Genomic DNA, 13,422 nt, shown 5'->3' on the forward strand with positions numbered 1-13,422 from the left:
AAAAATACAAAAGTTAGCCAGGCGTGGTGGTGCGTGCCTGTAGTTCCAGCTACTCAGGAGGCTGAGGTAGAAGAAACGCTTGAACCTGACAGGCAGAGATTGCAGCGAGCCGAGATTGCGCCACTGCACTCCAGCCTGGGTGACAGAGAGAAACTCCGTCTCAAAAAAAAAAAAAAAAAAAAAAAGAAGAAAGAAAGAAAAAAAAACTGGCTGAGGTCTTTTTTTATTTCAAACAGGACCTTGAATTTAGACTCCAATACTATCTTCAAATGTGAAAGCATCATTGACTTTTAAATTTGTGATGTAAATGTCTTCGTTGGTTAATTTTTAACATGAGGCCCTGAATGTCTGACCATTAGTGATGAGTGAGCGGCCTGTCTCTTAAAAACCAAGTCACACTCAGTGTGATGAAGCTGCCTGCTTCTTCTGGCTTTCATGGCCACTCCTAATAAGAATTTGTACAAGTTGGCTGGTCCCGTGAGAAGGAGACAGCAGTGGCCTTTTATTCTGGGACAGTATAGGCCACATGATACACATCTGCCCAGTCTGTTGCCATTGTACCCTCCAGGGACAAGCTGACAAAAATGCTGCTCATCTTTAGAAGAATCAAGAAATAACTCAGCTTCCCTGAGGCCTCACAGCTCTGTTGGCACTTCTCCTCCTACCCCACTGCATGGACAATAGATGCTGGACTCTGCCTGGAGAATGAGCATCCAGAATTGTCAAATTTTCTTAAAGCAAATTTTTTCCTTCTTTCCCACTGAGTTCAGAAGAATGCAAGCTATTTTACCAATACTCTATAGTTCTGTATAAGGACTCCTTATCATTGTCCCTTATAAACCACATTTGTCTAGAGGAAAAAGTACTGACTATTCCTCCCCTTTTGATACTTGAAAATTAGTACCCTAATTAGTACCCTTCTGACTACTACAGAAGCCCTGCTTAATAAACTGGTGAATACAAGGTTGATCTTGTGACCTTCCTTTTCACTCATTTATTTATTGTATTAGGTTTATTGCTAAATAGCAAATCACTCTAAAACTTAGTGGATTAAAACAATAAACATTTTTGAACTCACAGTTTCTATGGGCCAGGAATGTAGAAGCTACTTAGCTGGGTAGTTCTTGATCAGGGTCTGTACAGAAGTTATATTCAGGCATTGGTTAGGGCTGTGGATATTTGAAGGCTGGCCTGGGGCTAGAGGATCCCCGTCCAAGATGGCTCACTCAGTTGGTTGACAAGTTGATGCTGGGTGTTATCAGACAGCCTCAGTTTCTTGCCACATGGATTTTTCGGTAGGGCTGCTTGAGTTTCCTCATGACACGATAGCTGTCTTCTCACAGAGCAGTAAATCCAAGAGTGCACAGCAGAAGCTGCAGTGTCATTTATGACTTAGCCTTGGAAGTTACCATCATTTCCTCCATATCCTATTGGTTAAACAGATCAGCCCTGCTCAATGAGGGAGGGTGCTATGTGGGGGTTTCTAGGGTTACTACCACTAGCTGCCACACTCATTTACTCAGTTGAGATTTATTGAGTGCCTACTATGTGCAGGCACAGTGCTTAGACCCTTTGACCTAACGTTGACTCAGTTATCTGACTCACTGCCAAGTGTCCTCTCCTCCCCTACTGGGTATCTTCACTCCAGCCTCCTCTACAACTCCCTCAAGCTTCCTGTTCACTTAAGAGATTATTCCTTGAAAAATAAATTGTATTGTTTTTTAAATTAAGGAAAGAGGGCACTAAACAAGGAACATTACCCAACATCTTTGCTGATAGGCAGCAATTTCACTGCTTGAGAGAACCAGATATTTCTGGCTAAATCTACTATGAAGAAATGTCCAAAGACTATATCTTATTTTGGGAAGGAGGATCAAAAATCCACTTGAAGTGGGAAAGATACTTATTTAGCACTTACTATGTGCATCATTATAACAACCCAGAAAATAATATTATTTCTGTCCTCATTTTAAAGATGGGAAAATATATTTACTCAAAAAATATTTATTGAGTATTTACTATGGCCAGGAGCTGTTTTACGTGCTTGGGATACAATAGTGAAAAAACATGGACAAAAATGTAAACACTCATGGAGCTTATTTTCTAATGGGTTGGGAAAGAGAATAAACATAATAAATAGTATGTACGAAGGCAGTAATAATAGCAGCTAATATGTAGATACATGGTAACAGTATGTTAGACGATAGTAAGCACCATAGAAAAGGAAACAAGTACTGTAGAGTAAGGTGGTTTTGAGAACCTCAGGTGTGGAGGCAGGTTGCAGTATTACATAGACGGATAAACTAGACCTGATCAAGAAGGCAGTATACAAGGCAAGGTTTGAGGGAGGTGAGGGAGCTAACCATGTGGATGTTTGGAGGGAGAACATCCAGGCATAGGGAACAGCTGATGCAAGGGATTCTAAGATGGGACCATTCCTAGTGTGTTTGAAGCATAAACAAAGAGGCTAGTATCCGGGAGAAATGAGCTGATTAGATATATAAATCTAGAGTCTGGGGAAGATATTTGTGCATGGCATATAAATATAGGAGTTGTTGGCACAGATGTGATATTTTCAGCCATGAGGCTAAGATTACTAAGGTCAAGACAGTTGATAGGTAGAGAACTGTGGCCTCAGCCCTGGAATACTTCAACATTAAAAAATACAAGGAGCAGAAGAAAAATGAGGAAAGAAATCTGAGATGAAGGAACCAGTGAGCTAAGGACGAAGTCCAATGTGAGTGGCTTCCTGGAAGACAAATGAAAAAAAAATCCTGTGTTTAGAAGGAGGGAGTGGTTAACTGTGTCAGGTGCTTTCTTAAGTCAATTCCTAGCTGGGGATTTAGCAATGCAGAGATCACTAGTGACCATGGAAAAAAACTCTGGAAACATGGTGGAGGAGGAAACCTGAAAAAAGTGGTTTTTTATTTTATTTTATTATTATTATTTTTTGAGACGGAGTCTTGCTCTGTCACCCTGGCCGGAGTGCAGTGGCACGATCTTGGCTCAGTGCAACCTCCGCCTCCTGGGTTCAAGCAATTATCCTGCCTCAGCCTCCCAAGTATCTGAGATTGCAGGCGTGTGCCACCACACCCAGCTAATTTTTTTGTATTTTTAGTAGAGATGGGGTTTCACCATATTTGCCAGGCTGGTCTTGAACTCCTGACCTTGTGATCCACCTGCCTTAGCCTCCCAAAGTGCTGGGATTACAGGCATGAGCCACCACACCCGGTCCTAAAAGTGGGTGTAAAAGAGGATGGGGTGGGTGGAATCATTGAAACTAATGAGATTAGAGAACTCTTTTGAGTTTTGCTGAAAGGGCAGCAAAGACATCGGTGGGTACTAGTGACATGTGAGGTCAAGGGGAAGGTTTTCTTTCTTTATTTTTTAAGATACAAATGCTTTTATGATGGGAATAATTCAGTAGAGAGTAAAAAATGATAATTTAAGACAAAGAATTGATGGAATAATGTTTTTGATTGGTGAGAAGTGATAAGATCTAGTGTAGAAGTATAAGGATTAATTTTTGACAGGAACATTGGATAATTCAACAGTGGTGATAGCCAGGAAGGCAAAGATGTTTGCCAGTGCAGGCATGTGGGTGGATGTGTTGGTGGGAGTATGTGGAAATCGTTTTCTTACCGCTTTCATTTTTCTTTCTTTTTTTTTCAGTAAAATAGGAAGCAAGGTTTTCAGCTGAGTATAATGGTGGGAAAAGAGGTGTTGGGAACTTGAGTAAAGAGAAGGTATAAAATGGCAGACTAATAAGTAGAAGAGTGTATGAACTGGAGACATGTAGTGTGAATGATGGGCCAACTTGAAGTTAATGGCCAAGTATTTAAAGCAAGACCAGTCATCCTGGCTTGTATTCTTCTCTATCATGCTGCAGTGGGGGCAGATGTAAAGTAGGCTGAAATTTGGATTTAAATAGGATTATCATTTTGCAAAGCAAGAGTAACCAGACTGTAGAGAAGCAAAGGATTTAATAGCTATTGATAATGGAATTTAAATTGGGTAAGGGCTGGGCACGATGGCTTATGCCTGTAATACCAGCATTTTGTGAAGTCAAGGCAGGAGGAATGCTTGAGCTTAGAAGTTTGAGATCAGCCTAGGAAACAAGGCGAGACCCTATCTCAACACAAAAATAAAAAACTTAGCCAGGCTTGGTCACACACATCTGTAGTTCCAGCTATTCAGGAGGCTGACATGGGAGGATGGCTTGAGCCTAGGAGGTCAAGGTTGTAGTTAGCTATGATCATGACACTGCACTCCAGCCTGGGCGATAGAGGAAGATCCTGTCTCAAAAAAGTAAAAAATATAAAATAAATAAATCGGGCAAGAAGAGGAATGAGGGCATGAAGGTGACAAACAGTGAAAAGATGATAGGATCAATGGCTTCGCAGAAGCAGTGGGATGGAAGAATTGTGATAGATGTGTTGGTGGGAGTATAGTACAGAGAGATGAGATGAAATGATAGGAAGTGATGACAAAGAGCGGGGTGCGTGTAACCGACACTAAGGAGAAGATGTACTTGTTAATAGTAACAAGGCCTAGGGTGATGACCACGGAGAGAGTGGCTAGGTCGGGTAGAGAAAATAAGGTGGAATTCCCGGGGTTTTGGTGATAGGAACAATGAGGAGTCATGGGTGATATAATTTGATGACAGAGATTCAAAATGAGGAGTTTTTAGAAATGAGAGATGATTGGAAAATGGTTTGAAAGTAGCAGTAAGGAGCAAGGAGGACATGTCCTCTACTTCTAGGACTTATAGGTATAAGAATCATGAAAGACAAGGTGAATTCCACTACAGAGGACTGCAAGAGTGGCTGTTTCTTCAGTGGAAAGCCAGGTTTCCCTTAAAGCAGGAAGGAGAAGAGAGCATTCAGATAATGGAGAAGAGACAAGGGGATTTTGTTGATGGCTGAGTTTCAGAGGACAGAGTGGAAGGATTTTCAGAGCTTGAGGAGGGATGAGAAAAGGGGACAGAATAGGTTCAGAGTCCAAGAGGGACTGTGGGAGTTGACAGTCATCTTGGGAGCTGGGGGCAGCCTGTGGTGGAGAGGGATAAACGGCAATATGGGAGGAGTCCTGGTGGTGGGAGCAAGATAGCGGTAGTGAAGCAGTGAGTGTTGCAGGGGGGACAGAGGGCTCTGGCAGGGGGCTGGGCTCTCTCAGGTCCTCACTGCACCAGTGAGGTCCAATGTCAGCCCGGGTCTCCTCAGCTCTAGAATAAATGCCCTTTCCTATACACCCTTTCTATTCAAAGCGGAGTCTGTGATGAGCTGGTACTATCACCTGAGAACACGTTAGGAAGGCAGAAACTCAGGCCCCATCCCAGACCTACCGACTTTGAATCTGCATTTTAACATGGTCTTCAGGAGCACTGTGAGCATGGGAGAGTTTGAGAAACATTGCTGTACACTGCATATTTTTCAACCTCTTAAAAATTAATTTTTCTGTGTCCAGTCAATAAGACTCCACGGAATAAAAAAGTAGAATTTTTGTAATGAAGGCTTTGAATTTTTTAAGACTTTTCAGAAAGTTCTAAAGTAACAGTGTGCAAAAATTAAAGGGAGATGGGTATGAGACAGTGAAAAAAATGCTTGTCATATTTATTTATCTGGCTGATGACTGATCGAGTAAGGTTTGTTATTTTCCAACGTCTTAGGGCTATGCGAGGAGAAACCACTCACACATTTGAGGTTAAATTCTTCCTGCTTGGATTATGGTGTTGCCACCAGTCTGATTTATAAGCAAACTAGAACTATCAGGAAAAGGAAAGAGGAGGGATAAAATGAGTGTTTATTTTCTCCAGCTATTATTAACCTAAGCTCAGGTGCTTGTACCAAAGAAAGGAATTACTTGTATTTATCCTTACGGATAAGTTGCTAGCAATAAATTATGAAAGGAAAAAAATAACCATGTGAGATAATTGACTGAAAAACAAATGTCAGTAAAAGTAAACAGAATGGATTCCACTAAACCTATTTGCAAAAATGTCAGAGGAGTTGAGTTGTTTTCCCTCACAATATTTGTGCTGGTATAAAGGGACTGCAGTTTAATTAAATTTCTCCGTAGAGACTGGGTATTCTACTAGATGTCATTTTGAGATTTTGCTAAAGGAAGGACTGCATTCTGATTAAGCGATGCAACATCTTGCCCTAAGCAGTAGAGTAGAGATGATTAACATACCTCTTCCCCAAACCTTCTATAGTGGCAGAAAGTCAGAAACATCTGCCACTGAACCAGGACTCTCTGGAAGATGGGTTTAGTCCTGCTTTGGCCACTAACCACTGTGTGACCTTGAGCAAGTACCTTAGGACATCCAGCATTAGAGTATTAGAGACACTGCTTTGCCCTGTGCTATATGTTCAACGGCCAGCTCTCGAAGTCTTCCAGCTCTAAAAATTTCTGGTGGATTTTTTTATGGGTTGCACAAGTATGCAGTCAGTGAAATTTAGCAAAAATAAGAGGAAATGTGGGAATTTTTAAGACTAATAGATTAATCTCAGGGCTGGAGTCATTAGGTAGCTGCATATTGTTGTGGAAACAGAAATATAAAAAAATACATTTGTCCACATTTTAAAATCTTAAGGCTTTTTAAATTATCAGTATTTAATTATTTGTCTTATAATGCAAGTAGTTCTGATCTTTGTTGATTTTTGTCTGTTTCCAGTCTATTTGAGAATGAGAGACAAAAGGATAAGCATGTTATGTATGTATTGTGATTTTCTTTTTCAGGGGGACCCAAGACTTTGGGGAAAATGTTGAATCTAATTGATTACTTACTACCTTTTTTTTTTTTTTTTTCTTGAGATGGAGTCTTGCTCTGTTGCTCAGGCTGGAGTGCAGTGGTGCCATCTTGGTTCACTGCAACCTCCACCTCCCAGGTTCAACCAATTCTCCTGCCTCAGCCTCCCAAGTAGCTGGGACTACAGGCATGCGCCACCATGCCTGACTAGTTTTTGTATTTTTAGTAGAGATGGGGTTTTACCATGTTGGCCAGGCTGGTCTCAAACTCCTGACCTCTAAGTAATCCTCCTACCTCAGCCTCCTGAAATGCTGGGATTACAGGCGTGAGCCACAATGCCCAGCCTACTTATTTACTACTTTTTACTTAAGGCATCGAATTCAGATAGTCACAGAACTGGAGGGAACAACAGGTATCTAGCTCTTCAGAATCATTATTTTTAAACAAATTTCTACATTGTTAATAAATCAAAGATGAGTCAAGGCAATTTTTGTTTTTTCTTATATTCTACATGTTATATAGAAGAAAATCTGAACAGACCTGTACATGAAGAAAGAATCATAAGCTGTTGTTTTTCAATAAAATAATAAAGAAATCCTCCCGTGGAAGTAATAATCAAAGTGTTTTTTCCTAAGCAAATATAAAATTGCCTTTTCTTTAGTGGGGAAATAAATTAGAAGCAGGAATAATTTTATTTTTTATTTATTAAGAACTTCCGTGGTATGCCCATTCAGCTTCCATGCCACATGAGCTAAACAGTTAGGTTTGCGATATTCAGAAAACAAGGACATCAAGAACAGAAGTGCAAAGAAAAGAATGTCTGAACTTTAAATACTTTTTAGCTTTAAGGATTGCCAGTGGGTCTTCTAAAACTCCCTCAACCTGCATAATATTTGTGCTGTAAACAATCATGATGTTTGCACCTATGCTCATTTATTTACTAAATTTATGAAAACAATGGAGCACAACTAAAAACAAATTAACCACATGAGTACAAAAGGAACATGCATTTATTGATTGAGTATGGTAAATCCAGCTTTACTAAGCTCACATAGGTTGTTTCTAAGATGGCATACTAATTTAGCTTCTACTGCTTTGAGGCATAATGAACCACAGACTTAAGTGGGCTAGGGCTGTAGGTTAATCACGTAATAAATGAAAACTATTCTAACTGTTCAGTATAGTGCATGTAGCTAGGAGAAATGATAAACTACTGTGGCTACAAAGCCAAATAACTGTGGTTCTTTGGGTGGTTTTGTGTTGTTTTTCTTTTATCTCTGCAGGAACCCTTATGTGAGGCCAAAATCAAATATTCCTAAAAAGTAGCTTACTTCTGGGTAGATGCTACTCTTAGAAGGGAACATATCTAAATGTTTTCATTTCTGACTCAGACTGGGGTGAGGATGGCAGGCATACCAAAGAGCTTGGAAATTTTAGCAGGCCTCTGAAACTAAATTTATTTATTTTTACCTAATTAATTGGATTTTTTTATTATGATACTATCATATTAACAACTTTGCACCTATTTCTGCTCTTTTGTCTCCTTTTGTTTCCCTTACTGATAATTTTTAAATATATGAGCATATTTTGACCTGGAGTAAAAATTTAGCAAAGGAGTAGACCATTGAGTCTAGCTATGTCATTGAGTAGATCAACGAGGCTATGTCATTGAGTAGGGGTGGAAACTGTAAAAAACATTGTGACAATAGTAGGAAACCTTTCTTTGTAGGAAGTTGCTGACTTATAGGAAAACTATTTTACAGACTCACATATTGAAAAAAGAAAAACCAACAATTTGTTTTTTAATTTTAAAGAGAAGAATTTAAAATTTCCACATAGTTGCTTTTAAGAGTGAGGCCAGGAAAGAGGAAGTCTTTGGGAGAAGCAAGATAGTGGGAGAAGCTCAGGGGAACATGGAGGCACAGAGCTGACACTGTCTGCTACTGCTGCCCTGTGATGCTGACCAATAATTCCTTCTTTGCTAAGTAATGGTGGATTCTTATTCAAAGTTCAGAGTGTTTCTTTGAAGAAAAAGGAATTTCCCCAAGGAATTCTGGGAGTTTCTCCTATCTGTAAAGAAATAGCTAAAGTCCAGACTAATAAAGAAGAAAAGAGAAAAGAATCAAATAGACATAATAAAAGATGATAAAGGGGATCTCACCACTGATCCCACAGAAATACAGACTACCATCAGAGAATACTGTAAACATGTCTCTGCAAATAAACTAGAAAACCTAGAAAAAATGGATAAATTTCTTGACACATACACCCTCCCAAGACTAAACCAGGAAGAAGTCGAATCCCTGAATAGATGAATAACAAGTTCTGAAATTGAGGCAGTAATTAATAGCCTACTCACCAAAAAAAGCCCAGGACCAGATGGATTCACAGCCAAATTCTACCAGAGGTATAAAGAGGAGCTGGTACCATTCCTTTTGAAACTATTCCGAACAACAGAAAAAGAGGGACTCCTCCCTAACTCATTTTATGAGGCCAGCATCATCCTGATACCAAAACTGGCAGAGACACAACAACAAAAAAGAAAATTTGAGGCCAATATCCCTGATGAACATTGATGCGAAAATCCTCAATAAAATACTGGCAAACTGAATCCAGCAGCACATCAAAGAGCTTATCCACTACGATCAAGTTGGCTTCATCCCTGGGCCACAAGACTGGTTCAACATATGCCAATCAATAAATGTAATCCATCACATAAACAGAACCAATGACAAAAACCACATGATTATCTCAATAGATGCAGAAAAGGCCTTTGATAACATTCAACACTCCTTTACGCTAAAAACTCTCAATAAGCTAGGTATTGATGGAACATATCTCAAAATAATAAGAGCTATTTATGACAAACCCACAGCCAATATCATACTGAATGGGCAAAAGCTGGAAACATTCCCTTTGAAAACCGGCACAAGACAATGATGCTCTCTCTCACCACTCCTATTCAACATAGTATTGGAAGTTCTGGCCAAGGCAATCAGGCAAGAGAAAAAAATAGAGGGTATTCAAATAGGAGGAGAGGGAGTCAAATTGTCTCTGTCTGAAGATGACATGATTGTATATTTAGAAAACCCCATCGTCTCAGCCCAAAATCTCCTTAAGCTGATGAGCAACTTCAGCAAAGTCTCTGGATACAAAATCAATGTGCAAAAATCACAAGCATTCCTATACACCAATAATAGACAAACAGCCAAATCCTGAGTGAACTCCCATTCACAATTGCTACAAAGAGAATAAAATACCTAGGAATCCAACTTACAAGGGATGTGAAGGACCTCTTCAAGGAGAACTACAAACCATTGTTCAAGGAAATGAGAGGACACAAACAAATGGAAAAATATTCCATGCTCATGGATAGGAAGAATCAGTATCATGAAAATAGCCATACTGTCCAAAGTAATTTATGGATTCAATGCTATCCCCATCAAGCTACCATTGACTTTCTTCACAGAATTAGAAAAAACTACTTTAAATTTCATATGGAACCAAAAAAGAGCCCATATAGAGAAGACAATCCTAAGCAAAAAGAACAAAGCTGGAGGCATCATGCTACCTGACTTCAAACTATACTCCAAGGCTACAGTAACCAAAACAGCATGGTACTGGTACCAAAACAGATAGATAAACCAAAGGAACAGAACAGATGCCTTAGAAATAATACCACACATCTACATCTACAACCATCAATCTTTGACAAACGTGACATAAACAAGCAATGGGGAAAGGATTCCCTATTTAATAAATAGTGTTGGGAAAACTGACTAGCCACATGCAGAAAACTGAAACTGGACCCCATCCTTATACCTTATACAAAAATTAACTCAAGATGGATTGAAGACTTAAATATAAGACCTAAAACCTTAAAAACCCTAGAAGAAAACCTAGGCAATACCATTCAGGACATAGGCATGGGTAAAGACTTCATGACTAAAACACCAAAAGCAATGGCAACAAAAGCCAAAGTTGGCAAATGGGATCTAATTAAACTAAAGAGCTTCTGCACAGCGAAAGAAACTATCATCAGAGTGAACAGGCAACCTACCGAATGGGAGAAAATTTTTGCAATCTATCTATCTGACAAAGGGCTAATATCTAGAATCTACAAGGAACTTAAACAAATTTACAGGAAAAAACCAAAAAAACCCATCAAAAAATGGGCGAAGGACATGAACGACACTTCTTAAAATAGGACATTTATGCAGCTAACAAACATATGAAAAAAAGCTCATCATCACTGGTCATTAGAGAAATGCAAATCAAAACCACAATGAGATACCATCTCACACCAGTTAGAATGGCGATCATTAAAAAGTCAGGAAACAACAGGTGCTGGAGAGGATGTGGAGAAGTAGGAATGCTTTTACACTATTGGTGGGAGTGTAAATTAGTTCAACTATTGTGGAAGACAGTGTGGCAATTCCTCAAGGATCTAGAATCAGAAATACCATTTGACCCAGCAATCCCATTGCTGGGTATATACCCAAAGGATTATAAATCATTCTACTATAAAGACATATGCACATGTATGTTTACTGCGGCACTATTCACAATAGCAAAGACTTGGAACCAATGCAAATGCCCATCAGTGATAGACTAGATAAAGAAAATGTGGCACATATACACCATGGAATACTATGCATTCATAAAAAAGGATGAGTTATGTCCTTTGCAGGGACATGGATAAAGCTGGAAACCATCACAGGAAGAGAAAACCAAACATCGCATGTTCTCACTCATAAGTGGGAGTTGAACAATGAGAACACATGGACACAGGGAGGGGAACATCACACACCAGGGCCTGTCAGGAGATGGGGGGCTAGGGGAGAGATAGCATTAGGAGAAATGCCTAATGTAGATGTCAGGTTGATGAGTGCAGCAAACCACCATGGCCTGTGTATACCTATGTAACAAACCTGCATGTTCTGCACATGTATTCTAGTACTTTATTATAATAAAGTATAAGATGTATATTAAAGTATAACATGTATTCAAGTACTTTTATTATACTAAAGTATAATAGAAAAATAAAAATATAAAAAATAAAATGAAAGAAGGTAGAGAAAAAGATAATAAAAAAAGAAATGGCCATAGTCTTAAAGTTTTATTTTGAAACAAGGCAACTATCTTTGCCTGTACTTATTTCTTCATTCATTTAACACATGTCAAACTGGTCACTAGACGAGGAATTAAGGATTTAACAATGAACTAGACATATGACTTGTTTTTAGGAAACTTACAGGAGTTGATGTTGCAGCAACAATCTGAAAATTTATTGATGTGGGGGAAAAATAGACCTTATTTAAGGCAATGTTTCTCATTCTTTATCTAATCACTATACGAGAGAATTATAATGTTTGAAATGCATGCTGGGATAATCTGCAGGGAATTTATGATGATAATAAGAAAATACAGAGTAGAATAGAAGAAAATCAATATTTAATTGGCATAAAATTTAAATGTTTAATTTGCATAAATATCTAGATATAATTCTTTGAGAAATTTTAGTAAGATTTTAAAATGATGATCTCTTTAAATTCTTAGTAATAATAACTGATGAGAAATTATTTGCACAAATAGCAGAATATTTTAAATGTATTTTTACCATTAAAAAAATTTGAAACAGTTGAAAATATTATCTAAGAATCTAAAAGTTTTAATTTTCTTTCTGTGACAGATGTAATATCAAAATATCCTGTGATAAACAGATGTAGAATTTAATTGGAATTTTTCATATCAAATATTTAAAATAATGAAAATGTAATCTGTAGAAATGCATTAGTAATTAAAGGCGTTACCCTGTTACTCACTTCCATACTACTAAAGGGCATATAAGCTTCATCAAAGAGAAGTATCCAACAAATGTGAAGGTTGGGGGCCACTGCCTGAGGCATGCTTGCCAGCCTCCTGCTCAGCGTACCAGCTAACCCTTTGCAGCTGTACCTTGACCTATATGTGCTATGCTCTATGGGCACCTGGAACAGGAATGCTACCAGTAGCTCCGTGGGCTTCTGCCTATGATAGGCAGCAATGCGCAGTGTGCTTTGTTACTGGCCATTAAGTAGTTGTTCACATAATATGGCATACTTCACTGTATGTAATGTGTCCATCATAGAACAGCAAATGGCTGGATGCCCCTCTTGGTTTTTCTGCCCATGAGGAACATGCAACACACCATCAGTCTTTAGTCTGCTGGAGCAGCCCTTTGTTGTTGTTGTTGTTTTTTCTTTTTTTTTTTTGAGATGGAGTCTCACTCTCGCCCAGGCTGGAATGCAGTGTTGCGATCTCAGCTCACTGCAACCTCCGCCTCCCAGGTTCAAGCAATTCTCTGCCTCGGCCTCCTGAGTAGCTGGGATTACAGGCACCCACCACCATTCCTGGCTAAGTTTTGTAATTTTTTTTTTTTTTTTTTGTAGAGACAGGGTTTCACCATCTTGTCCAGGCTGGTCTTGAACTCCTGAGCTCGTGATCCACCTGCCTCAGCCTCCCAAAGTGCTGGGATTACAGACATAAGCCACCGCGCCCGGCCTGGAGCAGCCCTTTGAAGAGCCCTTTGAAGAGCTCATTCCTGGAGGTAATTGGCCTAGGTAATCTGGACACTCCAGACTCTCTGCCGATCTAAGAGTTGATGGGAGTGATAGAGTCATTGCACACCC

This window comes from Symphalangus syndactylus, chromosome 4, assembly GCF_028878055.3.
Source record: "Symphalangus syndactylus isolate Jambi chromosome 4, NHGRI_mSymSyn1-v2.1_pri, whole genome shotgun sequence".
In the NCBI taxonomy this organism is placed as follows: Eukaryota; Metazoa; Chordata; class Mammalia; order Primates; family Hylobatidae; genus Symphalangus; species Symphalangus syndactylus.